Source organism: Rhipicephalus microplus, chromosome X (genome assembly GCF_043290135.1).
Source record: "Rhipicephalus microplus isolate Deutch F79 chromosome X, USDA_Rmic, whole genome shotgun sequence".
NCBI lineage: Eukaryota > Metazoa > Arthropoda > Arachnida > Ixodida > Ixodidae > Rhipicephalus > Rhipicephalus microplus.
The window spans coordinates 373,151,065-373,163,235 of NC_134710.1; the positions used below are offsets into that span (position 1 = coordinate 373,151,065).

The 12,171-nt window shown below is 46.6% G+C and overlaps 1 protein-coding gene across 4 annotated transcripts in view; it reads left to right on the plus strand.

Moving 5' to 3' along the window:
* LOC119161075 (uncharacterized) overlaps nucleotides 1-12,171 on the plus strand; it is a 193,920-nt gene that overhangs the window by 100,733 nt on the left and 81,016 nt on the right. The window lies entirely within an intron of this gene.

The window sequence follows — 12,171 nt, forward strand, 5'->3', positions numbered from 1 at the left end:
ACATTTGTCGGGTTGTCGGGTTGCGCTCGCTCCGTGGCATTTATTTACCTAAATTATTCTTACACGTGATTTGTAATAAACGTTCAGCAGTGAAAAGTTAGTCTATTCAGTGATAGATTGAGTGTATGGTTTTATTGTATATCTTTTGCTTTAGTGGTCAACGGGATAAAAAAATTTAATTGATTTCATGGAACAATTATTTTTAAAACTGTTGGTCACTTTCGACTGACAAAAACTAGTAAGATAAGTGCACGATATACTACAAGCAATGCACAGTATACAACATAAATTATACGAGCACATATATTTTTAACCCTGACAAAAAGTGCACATGCCTTAAAAAACCCTGAACTAGATGCTATATTTTTTTTACGTTTCAAAATAGGATTGATATGTGGGGTTAACGTCCCAAAACTACCATATGATTATGAGAGACGCCTAAGTAGTGGTGGGTTCCGGAAATTTCTACCACCTGGGGTTCTTTAACGTGACCCAAATCTGAGCACACGGGCCGACATTTCTGCCTCCATCGGAAATGCAGTCGCCGCCGCCGGGATTCGATCCCGCGACCTTTACGTTTCAAATAACCGTCGCATTCAGTTCAGAATGCCGTGAAAATTAAAAAAAAACAATAGCTCATCCTTGAAGGGCTTTCTGGTTTCCCCAGCGTGTGTGTTGGCCTGGGAATCGGCATGCGAGTCAGCTCATGCCATCCACGGAAACTGTCTGCTCACAGATACACACATTCGCCACTACTCCGGCCGCTATACAAGGAGATATGAGCTCTATATCTGAAAGCAGATCACTTGTGGATCACCATACGCAATTAAAGCCCCACTATTATCACAAGATTTAGAAAATTTCTGATGACTGCGAGCATAGGATATGCTCATGCACTGCAGTACTCCAAAACTAATTTCAATTCTCATGTGTTCTTTGGGGCCCTTTGATGGATAGCCAGTGGACATTCGCAACTGGCTGTCCGACTGAAATCCTGTTCGGATATCCACCAGAAAGCCACCTAGTACATCCCGTCAATGGACCTTCCTTGTACGTCCAGCGAATGTCCGTGCTGTGTCCGCTCTGGATATCCGAATTTTTCGACCTTTGGATTCATAGCGGACAGCCGACGGATATCCGTGGTTACTTGGGTAGCGCTTATTACGCTGCGCTGACCATACAATGCTTGCACGAAAAGGTGAGTTGCCAACGCTTTGCTAAGACGCGATAGTGGTGGCACCTCCCCGTCACCTTGCGTTCTGCACCTTATCACCTCTGAAATGGGCGCACACACCCGTCTCATAGCAACACGCTTCGTTTTCCAAGAACACTGCCAGGTGGCGCTCATGTCCCACGTGGGACGTGACTTGATGCGCTCGTTCGCCTCCGCTGCATGTTCGAGGCACTCTAACGCAGCGCCTCTAAAATAACTTTCACTGATTTTTTTGGGCAGAACATCAAATATATTGTTCACTCTCTCCACACGCAAGACTATCGTCTTTCGACGACATTTGCAGATTACATGCAGATACGGGGCCAATTTCTTCTTTTTCGTTTTGTCCGGTGGCTCGGACACATACAAACAGACTACAAACGCCTAATTCTGTAACACATACAAACGCCTAATTCACATACAAACGCCTAATTCTGTAAACTACCCTCGAACGTTTACCAGCTTTCTTCAAGCGGGCTGTGCTCTTCGTCGTACTCTTTCCTTTACGACTCCGCTTCCGTCTACGCTTCTTCGCCTCTCGCTCGCATCTTCTGTACACTCTGCTTGTCCGAAGCTGGTGTTCTTGCCTGTGAGGCGAACTCTGCTTGGACCCTGCATGCAAGATTCACCGTCAGGACAGCCTCACTGTGTCTGTGCCAGATGTTCTAAAACTATCTCAGCTGTTTCGCTAGATTTACCCTGGCACAGCATCTCGTTGTACTTATTCTGGCCTTCATCGGCCTCTTAAGCGTCGCAACATTTGCAGTTATCAAAGTCAGTTCAATCTTGTTACCCTCACAGGTGCTAGACTTTTTTCTACGGCTTCGATCTCAATCGCAACGTAGTCACCATTTAACTAGTGGTGCACTAACATGATATTTCATTGTGCCTACGCATGACACGCAACAGAAACACCATGCACAATTTTCTGTCAGCTGCCGTAACCTTATTTCGAAGGAGCTCATCTCATCAGCCCTGCAACTCGCTCTAATACGTATCACTATCCCTCCAATAGATATATGTGTATATATATACAATGCATATAGGCTACCAAAACGATAGGGCGCTAACGAAAACAAAGTTAAAACTAGTTATGTACAAAACAACTAAAATAACAAACAAACCATTCCTTTCAACAGTCCTGAGTCAATATTTTTGAGATGCTAACAGCTGTTCACAACAACTTTGAGTCGAACTCGTGGTGGTAGCGCCTGGAACGATCTTCTCGACAAGCGGGTTGTACAACACACGTATAAGTGAATCGCCTTGCTACCTAAAGTGCCAACCACTGGCACGTCTATGCCCGCATCTACGCGTCAAAAACGTCAAATGCGCCTCTCGGCGTCGGAGGGGCATACGCGAGCAGGCGCGAGAAATCAAGCCGGGCTTGATATTTTTGCCACGCGTACAGCGGCGCCAACCAACCAGGGGCTGTGCGCCAACCAACCAGAGGCTACGATGCCTCGGAACGTCATGCCTAATGGCCACCGCTTCGAAAGCACAGCCGACTGCTGGAAGCAAGCACGGAAACTACTCCAAACGTTCCTGAATGATCGCTTCGTAATCTAGAACGACAACGACACGACGAACGACTGCGAGTGCTACCAGCGTGGCGCGGTTTCGTCCCGAGTTCGAGCGACGCCGACAAATCCAGGGAATGCCGGCCGGCTATGCTAGTGCCGGTTCCGAGTGCGATTGTCGGCTGAGTGAAAGGAGCATGTCGGTATTCTTTTGATCTGTGACTTTCTGTGCTAAAAACGAGTATAAACAGACTTCGGAGGTCCAAAGGTTTGAGCGTGAGTCCTTGCCTACTGCGGAAACAATTCAGAGCGGTGTCACCTGCATCCAGCACAGGCCTCTGGATGCAGGTGACACCGCACAGGCCTCTGGATTCTAGCCACCCTACCTCTACCGTATAGTTCGTAAGAACCAGCACATGCGAGGAACATTGGCTGAAAAAACTCTACGGTAGTTTCCGTCGCAACATAGACACCATATACGACGCCCGAAACATCGCGTTGCTCATACGGAGGAGTTTTCATCTGCACTGTGTTTGTTTTCAACATCGGTATTCATCATCGCTGAAAGTGAACCTGGCACTAGCCAACACATTTCAGTGATGTGAAAACGTACGCACTTATAAAAGGTATTCGCGGATTGTACGACGCTGAAACATTCGTTGGCTTCGGTGCAAATCGTTTTCGCGTGTTGCCAAGCTAATAACAAGGATGCGCTGCTTGGTAGCAGTGTGAGGAGACTTCGTGTCAGGTACCACCAACGCTGAAACATTCAGCTGTCAGTGGTCTCATTTTTATACACGTACAAGACAGAAACTCGAGCGTGCGTTGCTGTCGTGATCGAAAAAGAAAGTTGCATGATTAGGTGCTGCTGGTATTGCCTGCTATTTCACTTTTCGCTTCTTTTGCTTTTCTGCCACGCTCAGTAGCATATACGTTGTTTGGAGGCATTCTAACACACACACTCTTAATTTATAGTTCATTCTGATACTCATAGCTTTAGGCATACAATGGCGCTTCTCCGTCGTTTTGAAGTTTACTATAATATAATGCGCGTTTTGTTTACAGCTGGACAGATAACTGAAAACCTTGTGAGAAGCACCTGATTTGAAATCAGAAGCACGATAACACGATAGTTGGAAGAGAATATCACCACATGCATGCACAGAATGAATGAAATTACACTAGTATGGTACTGCACTTTGTATAGAAGAAATGCAAAAAGTACCTCATGTGGCTTATGAGACCTTTCAGAACTGTGCATGTATTTATCTGTTCCTCCAAACTGTAATGAGTTGAATATATTATTCGATGGTTTCGAACATTGAATCTTTGTATGTGTTTCCAAGGAGTGCTTCATTTCTGTTCAGTTTTTTAGTATATGCATTAACTTGGGCTATATATAGGAATGCACTTAAGCATATTCAGTTTAGCTCTGTTAGAAAACTTGCCAAAACTTCTGTACGGTGCTCGGGTGCAATCCTATGACCGGTATCTGTCCCATCAAAAATTTTGGGCCTGCTTTATTGCATTATAGGGTATTTTGACTATTGATGACATGTGAAAGCCACAGTGCTTGGCTGTAATCTCCAAACCAATGTCTGTCTCATCAAGAAGTGTCAGATGTATTTTGTAGATGTTAAAGGATATTTAAACCACCAGCAAAGTGCTAAAGCATTCAACACAGCACTGATCCGCAATCACCATCCAGCTTAGAAGTCACTTGTAGTGCTCTCTAACGCGTTCAAGTAAAGTTATCAAACACCGGATTGATCTACTTGGTTTTATTTCTGATACCAGTGTGTCTGACTTTTTGGAGGCACTTGTATTATAATAATGTTCTATTTCTCTCATTTATTACCGCGGTGCACTCAAGGGTAGTGATATTTGTTTACGTTGGCACACTTATTGAAATATTATTGTTTAAATCCTTTCATTTTGTATATATGTACGCCACTTTTGCAGTAGCCTCACATTGAGCTGCCTGCGGCGGCTGCATTTCCGATGGAGGCGGAAATGTTGTAGGCCCGTGTGCTCAGATTTGGGTGCACGTTAAACAACCCCAGGTGGTCAAATTCCGGAGCCCTCCACTACGGCGTCTCTCATAATCATATGGCGGTTTTGGGACGTTAAAGCCCACAAATCAATCAATCACATTGGGCTGCCGTATTTGAAAATAAATAAATATACCATTCTAAAGTGTTCCTTGCTGTGCTTGGTTCTAATTTGATCACTAATATCTGTTTCATCATGAAGTGTCGGGTGTGTTTATTGTATTGGAGAACATTTTGGCTGCCTTCCATGAAGGGTTCAGTTCCAGTATCATGACCGGTATCTATGACTTCATGAAGAGTTAGGTGCGGTTTGTCGTTTTAGAGATACTTTAACTACAGACAATGTCCAGAAGTCTTCCATACAGGGTTCAGTTGCAGACCTATGACCAATATCTGTCTTATCATGAAAGTTTCAGGTACAGTTAGTTGCATTAGAGCATATTTTGACTACAAAAAATGTCCAGAGGCATTCTACGTAGTGCTTGGTTCCATTCTTATGACCAGTATCTGTTGTATCATTGAGATCCAGATGCGGTTTCTTGCATTAGAGCATATTTCCAATACGCTTATCATTCAAAAGCCCTCCGCACAAGGCACAATTACAGCCTCATGACCTAAATTCGTCACATCATGAAGAATAGGGTGTGAGTTGTTGCATTGGAGAACATTTCAGCTGCAGACAATGTTCAAAAGCCTTTTATACAGGGTTTAGTTCCAATATTATGACAAATATCTGTGACTTCATGAACAGTTGGGTGTCATTTGTCGTTTTAGAGAATGCTTTGACTAAAGACAATGTCTAGAAGTATTCCATACAGGGTTCAGTTCCAATATTATGACCAATATCTGTGACTTCATGAAGAGTTGGGTGTGGTTTGTCGCTTTAGAAAATACATTGAGTAAAGACAACGTCCATAAGTATTCCATACAGGGTTCAGTTCCAATATTGTGACCGATATCTGTGACTTCCTGAGCAGTTGGGTGTCGTTTGTCGTTTTAGAGAATACTTTGACTAACGACAACATCCAGAAGTCTTCCATACAGGGTTTGGTTAGGAAGGGGGGGGGCACTGCGACAAACTTTTGCCCCCCCCCTCCTTAACTAGAACCTTGCACACGCGTATGATAGACATGCAGTATCATAGACGCGAATGTTCAATCGTGGGAGTGGCGCACGCACCAATGTTGATTTCTGGTGCATACTGCTGTACTTACTTTGGGCACTGGAATGTCAATTACTTCTAAAATTGTCTAAACTGTGGTGGGTGAAGCACTATCAATTTTCTAACGTGTTCTCATATCCTCTAAGGCATACAAACCCGCTCCAGTAAGTAACGTGCCGTTCTGTGCTGAACTTGGACAGTTCTAAGCCAAAAGATCAAGCAACATTGTGCATCGGCCTTGGACGCGTGGGCGTCGATCAACGCGGTTGACGCGTGCCAGTGGTTGCGCGCCCTTTTCCTCCACAGACGCGACTAGACGCTTTTGACGCGTAGGCGCGTGCATACGCGTGCCATTGGTTGGAACTGAACCCCGCGACGTTCCTCGAAGCAAACTTACCGTCGTCCCTTCCTGCTACTTCGCGAATCTCACCCCATTCAATGCACCGCGAAAACAACGGAAGGGTCTGTTTCCCCTCTGACCACTTGCGCACACAATGCACTTCTCTTTTCCTTGCTCCTAGGCCGCTCGGACGCTTGCGATACGGCGACTTTCTCGTAATTTCGCTCCGCCATTTGAACACATTCCTCAAACGCGTCCTCATTTTCGCCTGCTTGTTTTTAGGACGCTTTCTTCGTTTTGCACGCTTCTTGGTGCCGTCTACGGAGCCTTTCGCCCACCTTTGATGCTCATCAGCACCCACATGCTTGTTAGATCCTTCGCGCGCACTGTCCCGTTGATTCTCTAGCAATTTATCATTCGAACACTGCCGCGTACTATGCGCTTTTCTTTTCTGGCGACTCGGACGCATGCGGCACAGACCCGTCAGAGATGACAACGGCACTTTTCTCGCGATTTCACTCCAACGTTTGAAACGCTTACACAAATGCGTTGTGCTCATCGCGAGCTTTGCCTTACTGTTGCCCTTCGGACGCTTTCTCCCCTGTGCACGCTTCTTTGCGCGGACTTGGGAGCCTTTTGTCCCACACTCACGTTCTTCATCATCGATATGCTCCTCCCCTGTCTCGCGCGCAGTCCTGATAACTGCCTATCAGTTCATCGCTAGACCGTGGCCGCGTAGATTGCGCTTTTCTTTTCTTTACTCTCCGGTCACTCAGACGCATGCGATTCAAGCCAGTCAGAGAAGGCAACGGGCCTTTTCTCGCGAATCCACCACGCCGTTTGAAGGTCCTCGTCGAACGCGCCGCGCTGATCGCGAGCTTTGCCGCGCTTCGGATTTTTGGACGCTTTCTCCGTTTGGCACACTCCTTGGTGCAAACTTTGGAGCCTTTCGTTGGCCCCTGACGCTCATAAACATCGTCTATAGGGCTGCAAGGTTCAATTCACGTGGAACGCCCTGCTAATTTTAACTTTGTTTCCACCACCACGGAACTCTCACACTCTGCTTTAACCGTGAGCTCTTTTAACTCGGAACGGGTTAGAACCTGAACCATGTCCTTACAAGTACTAGCCTTCTCTTCGGCCTTAAACGACACCGCCGCTACATCGCACCATTCGTGCGCTACATCTACGGATGTCTGGCCCCTTTGCTGCAATGCTCCCACCTTACGATGCATCCTTTTTATCTCCTCATCTAATTCCTGCATCTTCTTGTTATGGTCTTCATTCCTGTGCTCTATTTCCTATTTGTTCCTCTTGTGCTTTTCTTCCTCTTCCTGATCCATTAAATACGTATTCCCGAAGTGCTCGATTTCCACCTTTACACTATTGCTTTCGAGAAATACTTCACGGAGTTGAGATGCAAGCATATCGTCGTTAAAATTTAGGTCAACATTCCAACACAGGTTTTCCAGGTTATGCTTTGCTTTGGCTCAGCTGTGACAAAACAAAAACCCTCCAGCGTTTCCATTCGGGGTCTGGAGAAATTAGAGACTGGCGAATTCAACAGCGGAGACCACAAGCTTAAGCACAGAAGTAGTACTACGTGGTCAACCTCCCTCTCTAACCTGTTTCCTCTTTCTTCCTCACTCTACTGATTTTTACATCTCTAATTTTACTCCAACGTACCTTTAAAACTCCCGCAAAATTTAACACTTGTTCCTTTCACAAGCTTCTTTTCCTTAACCTACTTGCTCAGATAAACATCCAGTGCTGCACTGTGCCGAGATAAAAACCACAGTGGCCAGACAGTTGTTAGTTATACCTATCTTCTAACGGGTCTAGGCTAAAAGACTCGATACATCTCAAGCACTAAGTCAGGCACTCACCCCCAATACATGCGGTTGTGGTACGCTGCGCCGATCCCGCCGAATTACAGAGCTAGGGCTTTCGGCTAACCTCCGGTCCATGTCACTCTCTGTCGCGGAGCCGTATCCCACCGCTGCCAACCAGTTGTTGCAAACCCCGGTCGTAACAATAGGCGCCTTGAGTAAGCGCAATAGGCGCTAAAAAGGACAGCAGACAAAAATCCCGCGAAGTAGACATGTTGCGACGAGCCCGAACCGCGCAGACGAACTGACTCGCTAAGAGCAGTCACAAGATTTGAGCTTTTGATACCACGTTGGGCACCAGTGTAGTATACACCTATCCCGAAGGAGTACGGCCACTAACGTGGGTCTGGTCTTAGCGACCCGCAGGGCACGCGTTAACCATCACCGGGGCGAGAACATGGTACTGCTCAAAGTCGCAACACTTTATTGTCTGCGGCAACACCAAAACGAAATACAGAGCCCGTTGCGAATGCGTGGCAGGAACGTGAATGGGCTTATCCATGCCGCGGGCGAGAAGTACTACACAGGAGTGCCACGAGCATGTTTCCGTGGGCAAAAGTTATTCACAGTGACACCGTGACGAAGGGCCCGATGGCTCGAGCGAGGGAAAAAATGCACTCGCGTTCACTGCGGAGAGATACGGGTCGGCACAGTTTGACGACGGGCTAGGACCCTGTACCGCCTTCGGCCTAGCGTTCGCGAGGGGCAACAAAAGGTGGCGTTCGCCGCGGGCGCGAGGTGCCGTTGGCGAAGTCCGACGAACCCCGAACAATAGGAGTCAATGGACGAAAAAGAGATGCGTATTTACCCTTAAGTGCCAACCACTGGCACGCGTATGCACGCGCCTATGCGTCAAAAGCGTCTAGTCGCGCCTGCGGAGGAAAAGGGCGCGCAACTGCTGGCACGCGTCGACCGCGTTGACGCCCACGCGTCCAAGGCCGATGCACAATGTTGCTTGATCTTTTGGCTTAGATCTGTCCAAGTTCAGCACAGCACGGCACGTTCTCAACTGGATCGAGAATGTATGTTTTAAAGGATATGAGAACACGTTAACAACTTGATAGTGCTTCAACCACCACAGTTTAGACTATTTTAGAAGTAATTGACATTTCAGTGCCCAAAGTAACTACAGCGGTATGCACCAGAAATCAACATCGGTGCGTGCGCCGCTCCCGCGAATGAACATTCGCGTCCATCATGCTGTACGTCTATCATAGGCGTGTGCAGGGTTCTCCTTAAGGAAGGGGGGGGGGCAAAAGTTTGTCCCAGTGCCCCTCCCCAGGGCTAACTTAGCACCCCCTCCCTATTATGTTAATATATGGAGTTGACATTGAGCTCTCCCCCCCCCTCCTCTCTGTGGTGAATGAGGCGTGGCTGCCCTCCTGATCACGTTTACAAACCACCGGGTTTCTATACCTGCACTACCAAAGTTACTAACAATATCTTGCATATGCTTGTACCTTCAGTATATTTACACAACATATTTTATATCAGTCAACTTAATAATCACGCCTTCAACTTCATGATCTGACAGATTTAAGTCAGTCATAAGACTGCAATTGAGGCCAGAGTAGCAGGCTTTCGGCTGATGTGTGTGTTCGAAATATCCTCTAATGCAACAAAGCACACCTGGTTCTTATTGATACAACTGATATTGGCCATAAGATAGCAACCAAATACTGCGTAGAATGCCTTCGGGCATTTTCCATAGTCGAAATGTGCTCTAATGCAACTAACTGTGCCTGACACTTCATGATGTGACAGATATTGGTCATAATATTGCAACTGACCCCTGTATGGAAGACTTCTGGGCGTTGTTTTTAGTCAAAGTATTCTCTAAAACAACAAATGACACCCGACTGTTCATGAAGTCACAGATATCAGTCATAATATTAGAACTGAAACCTTAATGCAAGACTTCTGGACGTTGTCTTCAGTCAAAGTATTCTCTAAAACGACAGACGACACCCAACTTTTCATGAATCACAGATATTGGTCATAATATTAGAACTGAAACCTTAATGCAAGACTTCTGGATGTTGTCTTCAGTCAAAGTATTCTCTAAAACGACAGACGACACCCAACTGTTCATGAAGTCACAGATATCGGTCATAATATTAGAACTGAAACCTTAATGCAAGACTTCTTGACGTTGTCTTCAGTCAAAATATTCTCTAAAACGACAGACGACACTCAACAGTTCATGAAGTCATAGATATCGGTCATAATATTAGAACTGAAACCTTAATGCAAGACCTCTGGATGTTGTCTTCAGTCAAAGTATTCTCTAAAACGAAAGGCGACACCCAAGTGTTCATGAAGTCACAGATATCGGTCATAATATTAGAACTGAAACCTTAATTCAAGACTTCTGGACGTTGTCTTCAGTCAAAGTATTCTCTAAAATAACAGACGACACCCAACTGTTCATGAAGTCACAGACATCGGTCATAATATTAGAACAGAATCTTTAGTGGAAGACTTCTGAACGCTGTCTTAAGTCAAAGTTTTCTCTGAAACGACAGATGACACCCAACTGTTCATAAAGTCACAGATATCGGTCATAATATTGGAACTGAATCCTGTATGGAAGACTTCTGGACGTTGTCTTTAGTCAAAGTATTCTCTAAAACGACAAATGACGCCCAACTCTTCATGAAGTCACAGATATCGGTCATAACACTGGAACTGAACCTTTCATGGAAGGCAGCCAAAATATTCTCTAATGCAATAAAACACACCCGACACATCATGATGCAACAGATATTAGTGACCAGATTGGAACCGAGCACAGCGTGGAACACTTTCGGATGGTATACTTATTTATTTTCATATATGGCTGCTCACTGTGAGGCTACTGCAAAAGTGGCGTACATATTGACGCGTGTGTACTGGTGGACCAAAACGACAATAAGGGGATTTGGCGGACACCAGGTAGTGGAGCTCTGGCTGATTGAAGATAAAGAAGGCGATCTTGCTGTTCGGCTGCTGAGAGTCGCTGTGTCAACGTTCATCTGCCTTTGGTTCGCGCTGCACCGCGACACTGGTGGAGGTGCTGGGACGCAACCCTACCTAATGCTCCATACTCCCACTGGGAGCCGTTCATCTAGCTCGGACGCATTGTCACCCATTGCAACTCCCGTGCACCGGTTCAGTCGGCGGCTGATAGGCCTCGCTCCAGAGTTCACGCCTTCTACGAAACCTCGCAAGTGCCGATTACCTCTCCAAATGGCCAACGCCAGTCCGCAACCAGCGCCCCAAGGCCCCCTGCCAACACAGCCTTCACAGGTAACCATCTTTCAACCGCTGGTTCCCTATCACTTTAGTGGCGGCGCCCATGAGGACGTGGACGACTGGCTTGAGCACTACGAGCGTGTCGCCAAGATTAATCTGTGGCCTGAACAAGAAAAGCTCTCGCGCGCCTATTTCTACCTTGACGGCGGTGCGAAAATTTGGTATGAGAACAGAGAAGCCAGTCTGTTAACTTGGGGCGACTTCCGACAACAGCTTGTCGATACGTTCGCCAATGTCGATCGACGCGACCGTGCGCAGCAGCTGTTGGAGCTACGGGTTCAAAAACCCAATGAAAGCGTTACTGTGTTTGCTGAAGATATGACTCGTCTTTTTCGTCGAGCTGACCCGAACATGAGCGAAGATAGGAAGTTAAGCTACCTCATGCGCGGCGTTAAGGAGCAACTTTTCGCCGGGCTACTGCGCCACCCTCCAAGTACCGTAGCTGACTTCATCAAGGAGGCTACGGCTATCGAGCGGGCGCTCCATCAACGATGCAGGCAGTATCAACGAATGTCTAGCAGCGCCCCAATCAATGCTATGCTGCCGCCATACCTGAGGATCAAAGCTCCCTGCGAGACCTCATTAGGGAGATAGTTCGCGAAGAACTTCAAAAGTTCCGGAATCCAGTTGCTCAAACCCCCGTTGCGTCCGTCGCTGAACTGGTACGCGACGAAATCCGCCACGCCTTTTCTACCGCTGGTC